Below are 6,161 nucleotides of genomic sequence, written 5' to 3'. Positions count from 1 at the left end.
ATATCTTGCTCAAAAATGCAAAGCCCCACAGACAGGGGCATTGCTAGGTTCTTAAAAGATCTGGGGCACAGGCCCATAACACACATTTGCATGTCTCTCTCTCTCTCTCTCTAGATTTATCGCTGAGTCTAAGCGGACCTCTAATATGTGTGTGTGTGTGGGGGGTGTATGTGGTGGGCTTACGTGTGTGCATAGATTAGATACAGTCAGGGCCAGAAATATTGGAGCAAGGATAACTGTTTTGGCAGTTGGCCTCTGTACACCACCACATTGAAGTTGAAAGGAAACACACCCAGATGGGAGCGAAGTCAGGACTTTCAGCTGTAATTCAAGGGATTTGACAAAAGTGGGGCACTAACCATTCAGGAAGTATAGCCAGTGGCATGCACCCCCCCCCCATAGTTGGTAGCTCATAAGTAATGGAACTAATGGCTGACAAGCAGCTGCATGGCCAGGTGTGGCCTGTTCATAAGCTTACCATCTAAAAGCTACAACACAAAACAGAAAAGGGTTGGGAGGGAGGAGGGGAAAAAAAAAGCAAAACTCAGGCACCTGTTTTAAGTTTCTAAGTTCTTATAGGTGTTCTTTTCTGGCAGGGAAGGGTGAAACAAGTTCCCCTGGCTGTTCTTTCTCTGGTGAATGGACAGGGCTAGGTCAGTCGCCTCCTTGCCGTGATGTCTATCCTGGGAAGCGGGGGTGCAGCCTCCCAATGGACTGTGGTTCTCTGACTGATGGGCCAGGCCAGAGTCTGCAGTCCGAGGAATTCATTGGAATTGGCACTCTGCAATTGCTGCCATCTACTCAGAATGTTTGAATCCAAAGCACTTATGTTGGTGGGCTAAAATATGATCGACAGTGCAATCCTATACATGTCTGCTCAGAAGTACGTCCTGTTGAGTTCAGTGGAGAGATGTGAAGGCCTGGAAAAAAAACTGGGAAAATTCAGAAAAAAAATTTCCCCCCGTTTTTCCCCCGAGGACCATTTTTGTTTTTCCCCTGAAAATCTGGAAAAATGGAACAGCTTTGGACTATGAAATATTTTCTTTTAGAATTTAAGATGAAGTATTTATATATTGTTACCCAGCCTTTGCTCCCCTCAAAATGTTTTCTAAAAGCTATGTAATAAGAACACTTTTATAGAAAGACTAGAGATGACAAATGTCTGGAAATAATGAAGCTATCGGAAAAATATTTTTAATCCTCTCTGTAAGATTCCCAGTATAGTTAAATCTTTCATTCCTTATTAACATATTTGATCTAAAGTATATTTTACTGAGAAACATTTATGCTCGGTTTCCCAACATGTGACTAGAGTCACTATTGCGCATTTTTGACCGCTTGGGTTTTGTTCTATAGAGTCCTGTGTTTCTGATGCAGTAACAGTCATTTAATGTAGTTCGAATCTCTTCAGACAATAATTACAAACTTACTGAGTTTACTTTTAACAGTTTTAAAATATAATAATTTTATGAGCAAACTAAGTCATACATAAAATAACTTTAGGAACAGAAAAGGTGCTTTATGTTCCTAAAGCAGCCCTCCCCAAACTGGTGCCCTCTAGAGGTTTTGGACTGCAGTATCCAGCATTCTTGGCCATTGGCCATGCTGCCTGAGGCTGAAGGGAGCTGAAGTCCAAAATATCTGGAGGGCACCAGGTTGGGGAAGGCTGTCTTAAAGCAACAGAGTGACTTGAGATATGTTGTTGTTGTTGTTGTTGTTGTTCAGTCGTTAAGTCGTGTCCGACTCTTCGTGACCCCATGGACCATAGCACGCCAGGCCTTCCTGTCCTGCGCTCTCTCCCAGAGTGTGCTCAAGTTCATATTCATTGCATCGGTGATGCTATCTAGCCATCTCATCCTCTGCCATCCCCTTCTCCTTTTGCCTTCAATCTTTCCCAGCATCAGGGTCTTTTCCAGGGAGTTTTCTCTTCGCATTAGGTGGCCAAAATATTGGAGCTTCAGCTTCAGGATCTGTCCTTCCAATGAGCACTCAGGGTTGATTTCCTTTAGGACTCACTGATCTGACCAAATTGCAGTCCAGGGGACTCGTAAGAGTCTTCTCCAGCACCACAGTTCGAAAGCATCAATTCTTCGGTGCTCAGCCTTCCTTATAGTCCAGCTCTCACAGCCATACGTTACTACTGGAAAAACCATAGCTTTGATTATATAAACCTTTGTTGGCATGGTGATGTCTCTGCTTCTTACTATGCTGTCTAGGTTTGCCATAGCTTTCCTCCCAAGGAGCAAGCGTCTTTTAATTTCATGGCTACAGTCACCGTCTGTGGTGATCTTGGAGCCCAAGAAAGTAAAATCTGTCACTGCTTCCATTTCTTCCCCTTCTATATGCCAGATGCCATGATCTTCGTTTTTTTAATGTTGAGTTTCAAACCAGCTTTTGCACTCTCCACTTTCACCCTCAACAAGAGGCTCTTTAGATCCTCTTCGCTTTCTGCCATTAGGGCGGTTCGTCTGCATATCTGAGGTTGTTGTTAATTCTCCCGGCAAACTTAATTCCGACCTGTGATTCATCCAACCTGGTGTTTCTCATGATGTACTCTGCATATAAATTAAATAAGCAGGGCGACAATATACAGCCTTGTCGTACTCCTTTCCCAATTTTGAACCAATTGGTTGTTCCATGTCTGGTTCTTACTGTTGCTTCCTGACCCTCATACAGGTTTCTCAGGAGATAGGTAAGGTGGACTGGTACTCCCATCTCTTTCAGAATTTGCCACAGTTTGTTGTGATCCACACAATCAAAGGCTTTTGCGTAGTCAATGAAGCAGAAATAGATGTTTTTCTGGAATTCTCTTGCTTTCTCTGTGATCCAGTGAATGTTGGCGATTTGATCTCTAGTTCCTCTGCCTCTTCAAAACCCGCTTGTACTTCCGGTAGTTCTCGGTTCACATGCTGCTAAAGCCTAGCTTGTAGGATTTTGAGCATCACCTTGCTGGCATGTGAAATGAGCACAATTGTGCAGTAGTTTAAACACTCTTTGGCGTTGCCCTTCTTTGGAATTGGAATGTAAACTGACCTTTTCCAGTCTTGTGGCCACTGCTGAGTGTTCCAAACTTGTTGGCATATTGAGTGCAGCACTTCAACAGCATCATCTTTTAGGATTTTAAATAGCTCAGCTGGAATACTGTCATCTCCGCTAGCTTTGTTGTTAGTAATGCTTCCTAAGGCCCACTTGACTTCACTCTCTAGGATGTCCGGCTCAAGTTCAGTGACCGCACTATCATGGCTATCAGGGACATTCAGATCTTTCCTGTATAGTTCTTCTGTGTATTCCTTCCACCTCTTCTTAATCTCATCTGCTTCTGTTAGGTCCCTGCCTTCTTTGTCCTTTATTGTGCCCATCTTTGCACAAAATGTTTCCTTGATATCTCTGATTTTCTTGAAAAGATCTCTAGTTTTCCCCATTCTATTATTTTCCTTGATTTCTTTGCATTGTTCATTTAAGAAGGCCTTCTTGTCTCTCCTTGCTATTCTCTGGAACTCTGCATTCAATTGGATATATCTTCCCCTTTCTCCCTTGCTTTTCGCCTCCATTGTTTCCTCAGCTACTTGTAAAGCCTCATCAGACAGCCACTCTGCTTTCTTGCATTTCTTTTTCTTTGGGATGGATTTAGTTGCTGTCTCCTGAACAATGTTATGGACCTCCGTCCATAGTTCCTCAGGCACTCTGTCTATCAGGTCTAATCCCTGAAATCTATTCCTCACCTCCACTGTATATTCATAAGGGATATGATTTAGGTCATACCTGAATGGTTTAGTGGTTTTCCCTACGTTCTTCAATTTAAGCCAAAATTTTGCAAGAAGCCGCTCATGATCTGAGCCACAGTCAGCTCCAGGTCTTATTTTTACTGACTGTATAGAGCTTCTCCATCTTTGGCTGCAAAGTACATAATCAATCTGATTTCGATATTGACCATCTGGTGATGTCCATGTGTCGAGTTCCCTCTTGTGCTGTTGGAAAAGAGTGCTTGCTATGATCAGCGTGTTCTCTTGGCAAAACTCTATTAGCCTTTGTCCTGCTTCATTTTGTACACCAAGGCCATGCTTGCCTGTTATCCTGGTGATTTCTTGACTTCCTACTTTAGCATTCCAATCCCCTATGATGAAGAGGACATCTTTTTTTGGTGTGAGTTCTAGAAGGTGTTGTAGGTCTTCAGAGAACTGATCCACCTCAGCTTCTTCAGCCTCAGTGGTTGGGGCATAGACTTGAATTACTGTGACGTTGAATGGTTTGCCTTGGATTTGTACTGAGATCATTCTATCATTTTTGAGATTGTACCCCAGGACTGCTTTTCCCACCCTTTTGTTGACTATGAATGCTACTCCATTTCTTCTAAGGGATTCTTGCCCACAGTAGTAGATATAATGGTCACCTGAATTAAATTTGCCCATGCCTGTCCATTTTAGTTCACTGATTCCAAAGATGTCGATGTTCAATCTCGCCATCTCATGTTTGACCACCTCCAGCTTACCTTGATTCATTGATCTTACATTCCAGGTTCCTAAACAATATTGTTCTTTGCAGCATCGGACTTTCTTTTCACCACCAGACACATCCACAGCTGAGTGTCCTTTTGGCTTTGGCCCAGGCGCTTCACTCTTTCTGGCACTACTTGGAAATTCCCTCTGCTCTTCCCCAGTAGTATATTGGACACCTTCCGACATGAGGGGCTCATCTTCCGGCGTCATATCTTTTAGCCTTGTGATATGTTCCATGGGGTTTTCTTGGCAAGAATACTGGAGTGGGTTGCCATTTGCTTCTCCAGTGGACCACATTTTGTCAGAACTCTCCACCATGACCTGTCTGTCTTGGGTGGCCCTGCATGGCATACCTTATGGCTTCACTGAGTTACGCAAGCTCCTTCGCCACAACAAGGCAGTGATCCATGAGTGTATATGTAAAGAGTGCTAAAAAAAAGTATTGCTTATTTTTCAATTTTTCCAAAATTTCCAGTTTTTCTGAACCTCCCCAGAAAAAGAAACATGGCCTCAAAATCTCCAGAAATTTTTACATATCTAGTTCAGTGAGGCTTACCCAAGTAAGTAGGTATAGGTCGACAGTTTAAGCTACGCTAGCTGTACCTGTTACAAAAAATTTCGGACCGTGTGTGTAACTTATGATTTAGTTAATCAGCTGTTTTACCCGATCTTGAGATTTCACAAGTTCATATTAAATTTGTATTAAAACTCTTAGAAATAGACTGGTACAGTAAACGAGAAAGTTGTTCAGTTTTGAAAGCTTTTTCAAAATCCCACCCCCTGAAATCACTATGACCCACAGTTTTGGAGTTATATATAATAGAAAAGCATTTTTTCCCAATTATTTTGATGAAATTAGCCCCCAAAGTGATTTTCAGTATTTTTTTTTTTTGCCAAATCTGCGTAGTAAATGCTTTAATTAAAAAAAAAGTAAAGCAGCCAAGTGGAACTTGAGATACTGATTGCTAAAGAAATCGCTTTATGTTTTAATAGATATCACACAGTGAAAAATTTCATAACAGAAGTGCATGTAAAGAATTCAAAGGGCTCATTCAAGTACTAGATGACGATTTTACCATTATTTATTTATCTCTAAACATCTTTGCCATTCTGCATCTTCAGTTAGTAAATGATGTGCTTGAGCTGCTTCTTTAAAAGTATCATATACTACCCCATTATATGTTCCGATATCTTCTTAACTTGTGGCACCAAAAATGTGTAGCAATAGTAATCTAAGAAAATATCTTTCTGTATCTGAAGGAGATAACATTATGCATTCTCCCTAGACAGGGACAGCCCAAGGCACCAGGGATTACATACATCAGGGATGCAGAATTTCGGACTCAGGATCCCAATCCAGCCTGCTTGGGGTCCCAATTTAGCCCTTCAGGGTTCTGCAGACAGGTTTTGACGGAGGCAGTGTAGACCTCAACAGGAAAGAGGTCTCCCACCCCACCTGTACAGTAAGTACAATGTCAGAGTTAAAGGGGTTCATCACACAGAGCTTTTATTCTTCTCTTCAGATGGCTTTCTCTCTCGGACGTTTGCGGGTTCTTTAGATGACGCCGTTACCCGCCATTTCCTCCAGCCTATCTCGTGTTTTCCCCAAATGCAAAATATGTGGTATTTTTTCCAGCCCATGGAACAAGAGTGCCATGACCTCCC

The sequence above is a fragment of the Heloderma suspectum genome, chromosome 2 (genome assembly GCF_057233095.1).
Source record: "Heloderma suspectum isolate Gila_16-S chromosome 2, 16-S_ref, whole genome shotgun sequence".
In the NCBI taxonomy this organism is placed as follows: domain Eukaryota; kingdom Metazoa; phylum Chordata; class Lepidosauria; order Squamata; family Helodermatidae; genus Heloderma; species Heloderma suspectum.
This window is presented reverse-complemented; position numbering follows the sequence as displayed.